Source organism: Grus americana, chromosome 2 (genome assembly GCF_028858705.1).
Source record: "Grus americana isolate bGruAme1 chromosome 2, bGruAme1.mat, whole genome shotgun sequence".
Taxonomy (NCBI): domain Eukaryota; kingdom Metazoa; phylum Chordata; class Aves; order Gruiformes; family Gruidae; genus Grus; species Grus americana.
The window spans coordinates 118,204,390-118,220,946 of NC_072853.1; the positions used below are offsets into that span (position 1 = coordinate 118,204,390).

Sequence of the window (16,557 nt, forward strand, 5' to 3'; positions counted from 1 at the left end):
CTTGCCCCACCACTCCCTTATCTCAGCCTCTGATTTTGAGAGGGTTACTTCAAGAAGCGGGTCATTCAAGGACTTCTTTCAAATGCCATCATTTTCATCAGTACACAGATTAAACTAAAGTTACATGATCCATCAGTAATAATTCATTGTCTTCAGTATCTAACAGGATTCTGCTCACCACAGTTCTTGTCACTAGAGACCACTCCATTTTGCTGCTCAGATGCAGAAGAGATTGCTATACTGTAGTGGAAAAGCATATTGAGATACACAAAGCTGGTAAACACCATGCATCTTCCAATTTAGTTAAATTTTTCTGTGAATTAAAGCTTCCCCAAAAATCATACCTGAATTGAAGATGATTTTGTTGTAATTTTCTTCATAGTAGTATGTGTTATGAAATATGGCTCTATAAGATGCCCTAAGTTGCTCAGTATGCTTTCCTTTTAGATTTACGTTCACAATTTTTTTTTTTCTGTTGATAGGAGAAGGCTCTGAATTTTTTCTTAAAAGAACAAAACCCAAAAGCATTAAAGTCAGACCTCCTTACTTCAGATTTCATGGCTTGTAAAGTACACAAATTATAAAGCTATCCAGACATTTCCTGGACTTACATTAAAATCTGTAGTGAGCCTTTAGAGTGAATTTATTTGATGTGTTTCTCCTAAAGCTTTCATGACACCATAAACGTTTGTGACTCCATAACAAATACTTTATAATACATTAAGCAAGCTCATTCAAACGATTCTAAATGTTACGCCAATGGCAATGTATTTAGAAATGGAGTAGTCACCTGAAAATGGAAAAAAAAAAACCAAACTTACTTAGTTTGAAACACCACAATTTACTATTTAGTTTTTGTGGAACTGAAGGCAAAGCATTTCAAAAGAAGTTCTATGGCACAAACACCCAAAAAGCACAAAGCGGGCATATTCTCTACAAGTGCATCTCACTGTACCTATTTCACATGAAAGCATCAACACCAAAGCCTGCTCCTCAGTAAAACTTCCCATTGAATTCAATATTAATTGGCATGGAGCATTTAACTGTACAACAATTTAATTGCATTTATAACACACTTCTAATCACTGCAGTTTAGCTGCATTAGCTTCATTCAACCAAAAAGCCTTGCAATCCCTTTTTACTCAGGAACAAATTATGATAACTTTCTTCACAGTAAATAAAGCATTACACCATGAGAAACTCTGCAAGTCACCAAAACCAAGATGCATACACTCCCTGCAAAGAAAAGCACCACCATCTGACTCTCATATTTAATGATATCATGAAAATTTACAAAATGTTTTCTGTATTGAAGGCACAGGGAGACTTAACTCATGAGGCAATAAAAATACAAATACTGCAATAGGATTAATTGACAACATTATTAGCTGTTCAGGCATGCTTTTGATGACAGAATTCAATTTCTAGAATATAAAACTAGCTCTGATGATTTTATGAATCCAGTAAAAATCACTGCTGTGTAGCCATAAAAAGTGGGATGAAACAGAAGCCAGAAAGTAGTTGATTTGTATATATTTGATTTTTATGTTTTAGCATAGATTTCAAACAGAAGACAAAAACTTTGAGAAATAAACCCCAGAGTATTTAGCAGTGGGGGAAGGCATGTGGGGGTTTTTGTTTGGTTTGTTGGGGTTTTTTATTGCTAACTATTTTTTGACACCATCCTGCTGACCATTTAAGCTTTCCCTTGACTCAAAAGCTTGAAGGCATCCAATGTAGGAAAAAAGGCATCTTTATCAGTTGGAGGACGTTACTAAGCTTCTATAATTTTAATATAGACGCTGTATAAGCAGCTCATAAATAAATCATAGTATTGCCTCAGACTAAATAAGAACTATACTAGAAAGCATTAAATTAGAAGAATACTTTTCATAGAACTTTGCTTTCTCATGGTACTCTTCTTGTTAACTGTGACTCTTGGCCTGAAATTATCAAGAGCAGACATCTGATTTGGAGAGAGAAGCATAAAAGTGTCCCAGTTTCTCTGTGAACAACATTTTCTTTCACTTATAAAAACGCACTTCTCACGTTACATACTTCAACATACGCTATGTGAACACATCTGCCCTCAGAACAGCCTTACATGGTTACTGCCACCATATATTGTCAATGACTAGAAAATACTCTAAACCCCCTGCTTCAGAAAGTCATTGGATATCCAAATCATAAATTTCAAATTCCCAGCTGTCACTGCCTAACTGTGCCTTCTGCATTTCAGCTAAGTCATGCTGTATGACATTATCACTCTTGCACTTCGTAGTTTCTTCAACATTAACAGAAAAACCTGTGGTGGGATCTCTAGTATTCAATATTTTTCAACATGTTTATCACAGTAGCAATTACTTCATCTAGATAGCCTTTATGAACTCACTCCTGTAAAACGTGTTATTTTGTTTACTCCTTGTTTCTCTGTATTTCTCCCCATATCTAGTTCGTTTCTTTCTGTAAGTAACAGGAATGGGGAGGGGTGCGGGCAGGCAGGGAGAAGTGATGTAACATTTTCATACACCAGCTTATTACTTATTTAGGAATCTGGAATGATCTAAAATGATTTAAAGATTTCACCATACAATTAAAAATTGATACATTTGAATTAAAGGAGACCTTTTCCACTTCTAAGGAACCAAAAAGAGAGGTACTGATAATGGACTATATGAAAGCCTAGAAACCACGACAGGGAAAAAGGAAGCAGTAGTAAATATTGGCAACATTACTAATGGGTGGAAGAGAGCAATTGTGGCAGGACATTACGAAAGTGTTTGCTTGGGGCTTTTTCCCTAAAGGTGACACAGAGCTCCAATACTCTTCCCCTGGAATTAATGCAATTCATAACTTTGGATTGCATATTCCACACATTAGTACAGATTATTTACATATTCTTATAAATTAAGCTAAGGAGAAATGTAAGAGACCCCTACACGGGGAGCAGTCTTACATAGGTTCATTAGCAATGCACCATCAAGTTTACCTACTGCAAAACCACTGTATGAGAAAACACAGAGTCTAAAACTGGAGTTCCTTCAAACATCTAAGAAAACGATGAGCGGTTTAGCTCTTAAGTCCTATAACTAAGTGGTTTAGGCCTTCACAGACAAACGAGGACTTACTCGGCAGTAATTCATCACAGATGTTATTGATCAAAAAATGAGTTAATTAAACCAGAACATATTACAGTTTCATAGTGTAATGTCTTTTTTATTTTTCTAATAAATCATGTGTGCGTGCACAATGACATACGCAAACCGTAGTAGCTGTTGTTATGATTTGGGTTTAAGTGTCCTTCTTAAACAAGGACCCAAGAAAAACATATCCTGTCCACAAACAGTAACCAGTATATCTACCTGAATTTATAGGCAAGTTCAATATATTAAAAAAAAGAACAAAAAAAAAAAAAAGACCAGACATGAGTCATTCCTTGCACTTGTTCTGAAGTTTTCCTTGCTAGAAAGCTTTATCATTTAATTATGTAAAAATGAAATATTTGTAATAAACAAACATGTAAATTTATTTACATCTACATGTTTCTGAAAGTCAGCATTTCACGTATGAAGTGGAAAAATTAGAAAACAAAACAAACCCAGCAATTAATCAGGGAGCCTCATCATCCAGGAGCGACTCGCGTAAGAGTGGAACAGGTCTCATTTGATGGCTGTCAAAAACCAGATGCGTGACCTCACATGGTTTGCATAATTTATCTGCAATTCAATTTACCCAGCCTCAAAACGGGGAAAATCCTACTTACCTGCATTGCAGTTTGTCATCAAAACAGAATGCACCCTAAAAATGCATGTTACCATACAGATACAAAGATGTTCACACACAGTATTTTCAAGTCTTCAGAATGAAATGCTGTCCACTGGAACATACAGAGCCTTTGCACGTATTACTTGTTTGATGAATGTTTCAATCTTCTAGAAGAAAAAGTGACCCATTTGCTTGACTTACTACCTGCTGAGAACATTAATACAGAACTTCAAATCTAATAAATGAATAAGCAGGGGACAAACAGATTTTGCAAGTTTATTGCACTGTAGTTACATTACTTCTCAACTGCCCAATCTTTAATGATATTTTTGAAAATAGATTACTGAACACGAATAGCATTTCCTTTAAATACTCATATAAGTTACAAATTCTCCTTACAACTGAGCAAATAAATTGAGCTGGGAGTACTCACTGGATCAAGTCGCACATTTGTGAGTAGTCCCTATAAACAAGGATTCACCAATCTGCCAAAATCATTTTCCTATTCTGAAATTAATGCCATCAAAATTGATAATACCACCCAATGCAAGTTACAGATCCCGCATGTTACAAGCAGAGGGTCATATCATCAGCTGGTGTAAATCCACAGCATTCTTAAAATCAATGGAACTACATCAATTTACACCTGCTGAAGATTTGTCCCTGCGTGTGTCTCTAGCACTGCTAAAACCATTGAACCAGGACACACTTCCAAATTTAAATCTCCCATCGGCCATAGTGAGAGCGATGCCTACAGGAGGAAAGGCAGACTATAAGTAATCCTAGAATTGGTGCGCTTCCTTCCCCCCCCAATTCATTCCAAGTTAGTTGTTAAAATCGTAACCTGGGAGGAAGTCAAGAGCACAGCGGACTTTAAAACTTCTTAGGTTTCTTTTCTGTATTCCCAGAAATTCTGTTTAATAACAGTGATTTATCAGGCCAAGTTCAGTTTACTATAATCATACAAATAACCCCAGTAAAGCCCACAGGAAAAACAGCACCATCAGAAACATGATTTGGCTGAGTTTTACTCCAACAGGATAAAGTTTCAAAGAGGCTGTTACACTGTTCTCATCTCTCTCTGAGATCTATCATTGCACCAGTGTTAAAAATCTCATTATGTTTCCTCTGTCATCCTTATACACTCCTCAAGTAATTTTTTCTCCAACGACATGATGCAGCGCAACACTTTTCTGAACAACCCTCACTTGCACACTTAGCCCTGGGGCAGTCAAAAAGATTAGCATGGAGCAGAAAAAGAATTGCCTGAAAAAGGATTTTGCAGGAGGGGTACTCAGCCATTTCTTAAGACCACCATCCTGTAAAACTGTAGGCAATAGGGAGAAGATAGAGTTATTTTACAGAAGATATCTTTAATCGAGGTGAGTTTGTCTATATGATTCCGAGTGCATGGGTTGTTGCAAACAGCTAATAAATGCATTACTGACTACAGATACATGGAACTAAACAAGGCAGTTTTTCAAAATATCTACACGCATCTTGCATACCGGCATACACAGTAGTTATCTATAGGTATCTTCCTTTACACATATATTGCAAGAAGTTTACAGCTGCTTGCATTCTGTGAGCATTGCATGCAACAGCAATTTTTACTATCAACCGAATTAACTTTTAACTGCAAGGAATAAAACCTCAAAACTCCTGCTTCAGGAGACTACCAATAAGAATATAAATAGTTAATCATTAAAACTGGTTAGCATAAGAAAAAAAATAAATTTTTAAGATGTTCCTTAGCACTACTCCATTGTAAGACGTTTCAACATTAAAAAAAGAATTAAAATGGAATATTAGTCTTCAACTTCGGCATACCCAAAGACAATCAGATTTATCAACAGCACAAAATAATTTCCTATCTACAGTTTGTTTCATACAACTTTTTAAAAGATCTTTTTAAAAATCAACTTAGACACCACAAAACAGTTCAATTTAAAACCGACTTAATCGATCACCTTTCTGCACAGCTGTATTTTCTTTCATTAATCTAATAAAAATATTTGAGGTTATTTCCATTTTTACCTTTGCATTTTTCCTTTTCCAGTATCCATAACCAATCATCGCTCTGCTCTTCCATTATGCTTCGTATATTGCAGAGTGAGAAGCATCTTCATTAAATAGTATTAAAAATAGAACACACCCGATCTCCCCACCGGAGCATGCTCTGACAGTGCTGATACCACAGCTCTCAAGGTAACCATGCCCAGCTGGGAACTGAGAAGCAAAGTCAGTGCGAGATTAACAATTTGCAAGCCTAATAGTGCACACAAACTCGCCTCGATCCGTGACGAAGACTGCTAAAACAAAAATCAGCGTGCAGTTAAATTATGCGACTGAAAAGTTGCAGGTCAGTTTACACTATTTTTTCTCCCCTCCCCATCACCCTCAGCTTCAATTGCTTTGTACTTGCCTAAAATTTGCATACGGCATTTAGAAGAATGCACACCGGCCATGCATCTAGCTCAGCGCAATGGTAGAGAAGTCAAACAGGTGATCAACAAACACTTGTGCTGCTCTTTAATGCCTTTGTTTCCCCTCTCGGCACATTTACAGCAATGTCACACGACAGCGGGATGAATTTAAGCAAAACCGCACGCACCTGGAAGCGCAAAGACGGGAGGGAGAGCGAAGGCGCAAAGACACACCTAGCACGGAAAAATACACCCGAAATTTGAGCGTGTTCCCCCCGCTGGCTGAAACGGTAAACGAATAAAAAAAAAAAAACACCAAACCGCACACAAAAACCCAAACAAACAACCAACCAAACCAAAACAAAAAACAACAATTAAGACTGCTCAATGGCTGCACTGGATGAACGCATCTTGGTTAGATCTACAAGAGAGATCGTTGAAACGCACACGCAAGTAAGCAGAATTGCACTAAGCTGAGTAACGTTAACTATTTTTTTTATGAAAACAGCCTGCTAGGATACCTAACCGTATCACTGTAACTCCTGGACTGTGATCCTCCTTCACGGCATGCAAAAAAAAAAAAGACACGCTAAGGGAAGCATCAAGTAAATCTGTTACCCTCAAATCGCCACCCTTAAGAACAATGCCAGTCAAGCAAGCCCCGGCTTTCCCTCCAGCAAAGCACGGCTTTTTAAAGCGTATCCCTCGATGTTGCTCACAAATCAGCGAGTAAAACTTGGGGGTTTACAGTTTGATACATTTTAGCTAAAACGACCGTTGAGAGGAGGAAGATCTCCTCCCGCAGCTCCCCTCCTTGGCGCTCGCCTCCCCAGCCTTAACCCGGTTCCCGGACACCGGTTCCAAGGCGAGGGCACCCGCAGACCGAGCTCCGAACACCTCACCTCCGCGTCCGAGCCCGACCCACCGCCGTCCAGAGCCGGGGGAGGCGGCAGGGCTCCTGCCAGAAGCGCCTCTGGTAATTACCGCCTGACGGCGGAAACTTTGCGAAGGCGCCACCGCCGCCCTCCGCGGGGGCAGGCGGCCCCACGGACCCACGCGGAGAACCGCGGCAAGCCCTTCACGCCGTACCTGCCTTTCACCTCTACCCTGCCGCTCCGAGATCCCGTGCGAGGCTCCGGCTTCAGCACCGATACCATCCTGACCCACTAGACTATGAATGATACCCTTTTTTTCCCCCCCTTTTTTTTTTCTTTTTCCCTCCCTCTCTGGTAAATACCACATCTTAAGAGTCGGAATCCTGCAGTTGCTATAAATAATTGCACATCGCATGTAATACGCGCAAGCCCCAGCTCCATGCACAGCTCCTATTTCCCTCTCCCTCCGCTTCACATGCTCAAGCTGCCCTGACCTCAAAAATTAAAAGATCACGGGGAGGGGTGGGGGGGATGGGGGCGAATGACTCCAACGAAATGACAGAAGACACATGCTGGAAGGAGAAAAAAAAAATCGCAACAACAAAGAACACCACGCCACACAAATGTCTACAGATTCTGCTTTGGCGTTGTTGGTTTTGGTTTGGTTTTTTTCTTTTTTTTTTTTTACCTTGCCTGAAAACGGGATCTGCCCCCAGCGTCTTGGTGGCTTGGGTTATTTTTTTGTTTGTTTGGTATTTTTGGTTGGCTGGTTTGTTTATTTTGCTGCAGATATGCTGCTGTTACAGTACAGTGCCTGTCTTCCTGAAAGACATGGTCTCTTCCTCCGCCTCCTCCGCGGGAGGAGATCCTCCGCAGCGCGGTGGTGGCCGGGCGCGGTGGCCGCGGCGGCGCCGCCCGACCCGCCGGCCGCCTCCCGCCTCGGGCCGGCTCGCCTCGCCTTGCCTCGCCTCTCCCCGCTCCGCTCGCGTCGCCCTGGTCCGTCGCCGGGCTGTCGTCGCCTGCCCTGCCTCTCGCGCTGCCTGTCCTCTCCCTGGGTCTCTCTCGGTGCCTGACTGGATCCCCGCTCGCTCCTCTCTTTCTCTCTCTCCGCCCGTCCTCTGTCCTTTATCTGCCGCGCTCCCCGGCTGTACTGTCTATCTGAGAGTCTCTCCCTCTCCCTTTCTCTCTCTCCCCGCCCACGCAGCGTGGTGCGCCTCGGACCGGAGACAGCGGCGCGTTTCGCGTCGTTCCTCGCCGGCTCCGCGCTCGCTGCGCTCAGCGCCGCCGCTCCGGCTCGTGCTGACTCGGCCGCGCCAACGGCCGCCTCACAGGAGCCGTTGGCTCCGCCGCCATTGCGCGCGCCCAACGCCCTCCCCACCTCCCCCCTTACCCCACCCCACACAGACACACGCCGCGGGCCGGGGCGAGGAGCTGCCCAGCCGGACTCTGTGTCTACGTCTGTGTGTGGAGTGGGTATGGCTGGCCGTCCGTCCGTGTGTCTGTGGCTTCCCGCACGCCGGCCCCTCCAGTCCCACTGCCCCCCCCCCCCCCCCCCCCCCCCAAGCCCTATCAGCCCATCCCCAGCCAGGAGCACAGACAAAGCCCCCGAGCGGCGCTAATAAGGAGAAAGCTCGTTAATCTCCTCCGATTCCTTGTTACTTGCTTCCACCCACTCCCCATCGCCCCCCCACCACCACCCCCCCCCAAAAAAAAAAGGGAAGAAAATGGGCCCTTGACTCCAAAGGACAGCTTTAGGGAAGGTCTGGGGAGGGTGGTTTTAATGATTATTATTTTTGCTGGTGAAACCTGACGGCATCCGCACTGATCAGCCGAGCTGCTGAAAGGGGAAAAAAAAAAAAAATGCAGCAGATTTTGGGTGGTAGCAGATGAGCTACTTAAAATGGGGCACATGATCCCCCTCCCCCTCCCCAGCATGTCTCCATCGAGGATCTGGCTTGATGATATTTCTCCAGGAGCCTCGCTGCACACCATCAAGGCAGAGGGAAACAGACATTTCACCAGCGCACACATTTCCAATACATAAAACCCCTGCTATCCGTTTAAAAACCGAGCCTCGTTTTACCCAGTTGAATACATCCAGGCATTCGTTCTGCACCCAGCCGAGAAAAGGGCATTTACCTCTTTGCTAGGTGGCTATTAATATGCAGTAAAATTATAGCTGTACAACGCCAAATGTAATTGCCATAGATCATTTAGAGCAGATCCAGCAATTCAGCTGCTGGAAATGCATGCTCTGTGAATAACCATGCATCTGGTACAATGCCCTCTACTACAATAACCTGAAAGGAGACAGAAGCGTCTGGTACTAGCTGCAATTAGTAATCCTATAGATGAAAAATAAACAGTCGATAAGTACAAAGCAGCAAGGTCCTATGAAATACAGTGATCGTTTCTGTCTACAGCAATACAAATAACCCAACTCCCACAGACAGACAATTCTTATTTAAAATATACAGTTAAAAATGCACTCCTTTCATTATGTACTTTCAGAAAGTCCTTGTTACAAAAGACACTTTGCCACAATTAACGAACCTAGAAGAACTCGTGTACCAGTCAAACATGGCCAAATAAACAGAAGGCTGGGGGGGAGAAATGTTTGCTTTATTAGGTATTATCCTAGCACCCCTGGAATCCCTCTTTCCCCTCAGAAGCAAACACCTGCTTTTACGAGGGACCGCTGACTGGAATTGGACTGGAAGAATACAGCAAGCAATGAACCACATCAGGGTGCGCATTAGCAGGCTCCTGGTGCGTGCCTCAAGTGATCGGAGGCATTCAGCCAGGCACACCAAAACCTGTTCCGCTAATGCACCTCCTGATGCGGCTTACTCCTAGGATGGTCGCGTGTGGCTCCATCTACTTTTAATTTCATGACTGAACATACCCCCACACTGTGTGCTACAAGTTGCATCTGAAAGCAAAAAGACTGGCAGAAAGGCTATAAATGGCACTGCACTGAAGCGTGCTACAGCTGGCGATGGGGGAAGGACCAGTTCTTTGCTTTTGAAGTGTTTCTTTCAACCATCTCCACTGTGGACCAAAGTTCATTTTCCAAAATGGCTATCAAAACTCTTTTGAACATGCCCTGAAATGCCACACACCTCACCTGACTGCTGCACATCATCCCTTCCCTCCCAAGTAGGCCGTGCACCTAAGGGAGAGAATGCAGGCTGCATCGGGATGTTAAAGCAGTACTCGCTCATGCCTTCGCTAGACAGCTTGCAACTCACCTGCCTAAGTAGGAAAGGGGGTGAGGGGAGTGAATGTTTCAAAACCTTACCCCAGTCACTAGACACAATGAACATGTAAAACAGCCACGCGTCCACAGCTTGTCTCCCACCGTTGGGATACTTGAGCGTCTTCACAGTGGGAAGCGTCGAAGCTATATGTCAGATCTGTAAGTAGATAAAAATTCATCCAAGCTGTAGTCCTGGCAGTTCACTCTCACCTGTGTGGCAGTATGCACTTGGGGCAAGTTACCAAATGCTAAAAGATACCAGCTACAGCAAGAACAAAGGAAATACTCAGGAAAAAAAAAAAATCCCAGTATCATGCAAGCTAGTATTTCAGCTCAGAATGGTGAGCAGCATCAAACACAGGACGTGCAAACATGTGAAATTGCCTCCCTTGGTTGAGAAGTCACCTCAGACCTTCACGGCATCAGATCTGAATCTAACAGAGTATACATCCTACATCCCCTTTTCAGAACTTTTCTTTGCAGAAAGAAAAATCACAATCATTGCACAATCCTAATATCTAAGAGGTGGGGAACCATGGCAATGGTTTGCTGCTGCCTGTACTGATTTGTAAACATGCACGGGGTAACTGTCCATTTAAGCCTGATGGAAGTCAGCAGAAGCTGTGTGTTTAAGCAGAGACAGAATTTGATAAGCTTTTCAGATCTCTGACACCTTTTCCTGTGTGTTTTGTAGCCAGACTTCAGGGGTAAGCAGAAAAAAAAGACACAAGACCTTTATCTTCAAATAATTTTTTAATATAGCAATTAATTAACCCCCAGCACATGCTTTCTAGGACTCTGGTCTTGCAAAGTGCCCTTGCGCAACAGGACCACCCTGCGGCAGTGAAGCATACATCTGCTATACATATACAAAATTACAACAGGCAACACTGAACACTTCAGCTCAAGATATATTTGAAGCATGACAACAGATTATATTACTTGTTCACTGTGTGCACACTTTCTAACTATGCCTTCTCAATTTCACTTAGAAATCAAGAAAATCTTAGCGGGCTCTCAAAAACCAACATCAGATTAGAAGTATGTGATGTCGGACAAACATACTGAGCTTCATGCGGTTCTGCAATCACAGGAGATTCCCGTAGTAGAAGGCACGCAGGGTTACTCAATACATTAGCAAAAGCTTGCATGACTGGTTGCACATTTCTTCTGCCTCTAGTCATTTTTCAGTGAAACAAAGCTAGCAGAGTCTATTGTGCTTTGGAGTTATGGAATGAATCAGATTGAGGTACAAGAGTATGATAAGCTAACTGTTGATGTGTTTTATCATAATCTTCTGTAAAAGAGATCAGTTTCGGTTGGTTTTTTTTATTTTTAAGCTTTTTTCCATTTTTGTGTCCTATGTGTTACAAACAAATTAATCATGCATAATTTGCAGATGGACTTAAAAATACTGCACTTCTATCTAAAATGGCACGTTACAATATGTAAGTATAGCCAAATTGCTCTAGTTTCAAATGCTTCTCAGGAAGAGCTGAAATATTTATTCCAGCTGCAACATCACAAGTAAAGGAAAATTAACCAAGCAATTTGCGTAGAGCTTGTACTGGTAGCTCGGATTTGATAAAAAAATGAAGCTTTATGCTATTCCCACTGAAGTCAGTGAGACTTTTGCAATGGACTTCATTAGGATTAAGATCAGGTACCTAAATCTAAGACTCTCTCTTTGGAGGAAGATCAATGAACAACCCTTTAAAAATATAATCTGTTGCTAGAGGGGCTGAGGAAGGTATTTTTTTCCCACTAAAAGCAAAGCATCATTTCTTTGTGTTTGACATATCAAATCCCCTCTTAGTTTCTTTTAGAAATCCCAAAGTATTTGATGTGCCATATCTGTGTATCTTGAAAAGGATATTCCAGTGCGGAGTTCTTTACCCCACAAAAAAAAATAGTTGTCTGATCCCCCCGCAAGACCAGAAACTGCAGTTCCTGCTCAGCTGTGACTCTCAAAAGAAAATGAGCAGGAATTGGAACTCGCTTTGACAGCATTGGTGCAACTGGTCTCTCCTGTTGTAGCCTTCTCCTTAACTTAGATTTATAGGCAAGAGGACTGGGAGGCTTTCAGGCAACAGCGGTGGAAGGACAGTGGACTGTTTCATGGGCTAAAGGGTGGCTGGCAGCTCAGAAAGGGTGTTCCAAAGCCATGCAGGGCTCAGCCCAGTAGCCTTCTGACTCAGTCACACTGCAGACAACCTTCAAAGAGCTCTAACAGGTTGAGAAATTCAGGCAGTGGACAGCTCTCAGTTGCTCTGGACAGAAGCACATCTCTGATGTAGGAACTTAGCATCACGGGGGTTTTTTAATAATATGTATGTGCAGCATACATGTTAGAGCAAAGAGACAAGACAAACATGGTAAGAGAAAGAGCAGTAAGAAGAGGGAGTCAGCAAGAATGTTGTGAGCTGTGGTGTTAGGATGGGCCAGAGAGAAAATGGTGAGAAAAAGAGGAGGGAGAGTCCCAGGCAGGGAGTGGAGTGAGTTGGTTATCTTGCGATCTGTGATTCATTATGGGGAATGTGCACTACCTGCTCATATTAGAGTACTGTAGGGAAGAAATCAAGCTGAGGAAATTCCAAAATCTTTCAATAAGATTTATGAGCTTTAATAATCCAACGGCTCAGGGTCACCTAAGAGCCTAGGAACTGCTTGGTTCACAAGTATGAGTGGCTCTAAGGAGACATATGACAAACACAGCATCTGCAGGGGGGGTAGTTACAGTCCTCAGCACAGGAGCCATAAGAATCACAAACAACTTCACTAGCACAAAGCAGTTTCCCGTCAAGATCACACCAAGAAAAGCCTTTATTGCAGCCCTTTGTCTAAAGCAAAGTATAAAAGCATAGCTTTCCTTCCAGCACACCTGGAGAGCAGACAAGCTGTGGTGACAATTTTCAGCTGCCACAGTAAGATGTGGGTAGTACAGGCTTTCAGAACTACATAGCGCCTCTCTCACTGCTGAACCATCACTAGACCTACATCTGTGCTTAAGGTATCCGGGCAGAAGGGAAGCCAGAGGACTAGGGAACTTCGTGGGTGAGCAAGTGGATCTAGGAAATGACAGAGAGGGGAAAAAAAGGAAAAAAAAACCCCAATCTCAAGAGGAATTCCCATTTACCTTCTATAAGTCCTGCCATTGCAATTTTAAGAATAGCAGTAAAACATTATTATGGAGTTGTAGGCTTGGTTTAACACTCAAAAACAACACCAGTATTTTTTAAAGACCATTGTCCCAGCTGTAAGTAGACAGAGAATGATCATACAGACTGTGAGGTATTTTAATTCAGGTATTTATTTCATGTAGTGAGGACCCTGGGTCCTGGCAATGTTCAGCACGTTCTGTGTTTTCGTCAGGGCACAGAGATGCAGCTCAATGTCTGATAAATAAGCAGTGCCACGGTGTAGATCGGGGACCATATGAAAACCTAGAGACTGAAGTTGGCAAATGATTTGGAAGTGAAAAAAAGAAGACTTGCCATGCCAATCAGCCCCTATAACCTAGAGGACTCACCAACTGCCGATTTCTCCATTTGAAATTCCCCTGAAGACGTTGCCCTCTTACATTTTGCTTATAGAAGCATCTAGTCTTCTCTGAAATGCATGTTTTGAATGTAACAGCTTAAGAGAATGTGCCCAATGACATCAGGCCCAGATCTACCTTATAGGTATTTTTCACAAATAACTTGATACCACACTAGTATGTTGATACTCTTCAACCAGACACTATTTTTCATTTTTCCTTTAAATTTTTTTAAGAATAAGGTTTATCTTCTCTCATCAGAATGTCTAGAAAGGACCCCAGCCACAGCATCTGTGCCAGTTGAATGCCTTGCTCTCCTGCAGCCCACCCCACCTCACTGCAGTATGCTCTGAGGTTCACACTGGCCAGGAAGCCAGGGCACTGACCTCCAATGAGCAGAACACAGACATATATTCACCCTAGGACTTCAAGCGTTCTTGTCGCCCACAATGCTTAAATGTTGAATTGCATTTGAACTGTAAAATAGAGGAAGCTAACTGGGGACATCTCAGAGTGGCACTGGCCTTGACTTCTATACAGCTGCTCCCACCTCAGACCTCCTGTGGATGCAACTGCAAGGCTGGGTTGGTAACTCAGGACCATAAATATGAAGTGATAGAGTTCAGTACATCACTTTCAGGAGGCTCAGAAATCATTGCTCTTTTAGGATCCCTAATCTGAAGTCTACTTGTAAAAGAAGGCTGGGCTTTATCTTTGCTAAGGTCACTCCCACTCAAGTTAATAGAGATATTGTCTGAGTCTAAACAGGGTAAAAAAAGTATAATAGTTTCAAGATGTGGCCGCTAGTATTTTGGATAGTCACATCTTAAACACTGTTATACCAGAAATAATTAAAAGAGAAGTCTACAAAAAATATGTCTTACCTAAACAGGGATGAACCTGCCAGATCACAGACTAATTCTCAAAATCTGTAATCTATACACAAATTGATACAAAGGTTGGAATTGCACTAAAGGTAAAGAAAAAAAAGGCTAGTTCTTATTCTGTAAAATTGTGACCATCTGTGCTTAACCCCCCTTCCCCCCCAACTCCCAGCTTTATTAACCGGTCCAGTTAGAGAAGCAGCAAACACCAAACACTGGTCACAAAAGCTGCTCAAGAGGAGATGAGGAGACCCTCCACGATAGAGGGTGTTAAGAGCATGACATCATTTGCTGGCAGATCAGTTCCCCTCACAATCCATGTGAGATGAAGTAGTTGCCCGCTTTAAGGCCACATTGTGCTTATGTGCAAAACAGTGCGCAGATGTGCCAAAGAACAGGAGCGACCTGAAAAAACCATACCAAAACAAAACCCCCAACCTGTGCTAAATCATACTTTCCAAAACCAGCCCTGTACAAACTGCTGGAGGCAATATATCTGACAGCCTCTTTTTACAGCTTATGTATCATCATGTTAGTTTTGTTTATGCTCAATAACAATGACCAGAAAAGGCATAATGTAACCATAACTTAGCATAGTCACTGTGACTCTACTTTGACTGTCCTACCCCAAAACCCCAACAGTAGCAGCAGCCCTATAGTAAGCAGAGAATAATTCCTGCTATGTGTCATTTGAAAACCCTCTCAAGTTCTGCCAGTGGTGATAAAACTAGCAAAAATGTGGCCTTTGTCATGCAATTGGGGAGTCTTAGACGTTTTTCAAAGAGCTGTAAGTTAAAATCCTACTGAGGTAATAATTGGATATGGCGTGGGGATTGCTCTGTTGCACTGGCCCCATGGGTTCTTCATTCCCCCGTCTGACTGCCATTACAACCTTAGCAGGTGCCCCGTACCGGTGAGCAGAGCATACTGCTTTCCAGCCCACCCTCACCTCTCCAGTTTCACTCATTTGGGACCACTGTTCATTTCCTAAGATGCTTAGCAGAATATGATTTTGATTAGCATCAATTTAGCAATTTGCAGTGTTTCTCTTGAACACTTTGGAATCAACTTTTGTGTTGGCTAGTGGGCTGCAGAAAAGAGACAGTAAAGAACAAATGACTGCTTATGTAAAAATTAGGTCCATTCAACACAAAGTGATGGGGATGGTGTGAAACCCCATAACGCTGTACTTCGCGGATAGAACACAAAGACACATACTTAAGCTTCCAGCACTTTGAGGTCTTTGACCTTTCAGGTCCTAGAGTCTTAAGCATAGTTATTTCTCAGTCACTGCCCTTAAAATGATACAGTTCCCCCAAATTTTCTCCAGCTGCCTTCTTTTTGTTTCGCCTTGCCTTATCCACTAGACATATTTAAATCTTCCTTTGTTTGGAATCTACATTTCTTCACGCCCTAAAATTATAGCCTTTGCAATGCGCAATACTGTAGAAAGTCCCTTCATTGAAAGAGCAGAACATGGTACAATTTTAGCATCATATAATTTCCCACATAATTGTTAAATCATTTTCTTCCTTTTCTCCCTCCCCCTTTTTTTTAAAGGAAAGAAAGATTCAAAATGCATATCCAGAGAGAGACAGACAGAAAACTTATCAGCCTCATAATACCGTGCTACACCACACCTCACCTTTATTGCAACAACGATCCTGCATCAATGACAAGACTTTCCCTATCTATTGCTTCGGTCGCTCAGCATTGGACTCCGTACTCTGCAAGGCAGTATTGGTTCACAAATGCAAACCTCCTTGTGTGTTTGTGACATTGTATTCCCAAATATCACATCATAAAAATA

At 42.5% G+C, this 16,557-nt stretch overlaps 1 protein-coding gene across 17 annotated transcripts in view; it reads right to left on the bottom strand.

Moving 5' to 3' along the window:
- Nucleotides 1-16,557, bottom strand: part of ARPP21 (cAMP regulated phosphoprotein 21) — a 332,344-nt gene that overhangs the window by 142,499 nt on the left and 173,288 nt on the right. For 10 of the 17 annotated variants that reach the window (XM_054814943.1, XM_054814942.1, XM_054814938.1 and 7 more), the window contains exon 1: nucleotides 5,803-5,994. The exons of 2 other annotated variants lie outside the window; for them this stretch is intronic. The gene's annotated coding sequence lies outside the window, so the exon portion shown is untranslated. Of the gene's footprint in view, nucleotides 1-5,802; nucleotides 5,995-6,809; nucleotides 7,039-7,093; nucleotides 7,238-7,280; nucleotides 7,541-7,754; nucleotides 8,401-16,557 lie in introns of those variants that run through there. 5 more of the 17 variants (XM_054814944.1, XM_054814934.1, XM_054814932.1 and 2 more) reach the window with 4 other exon arrangements.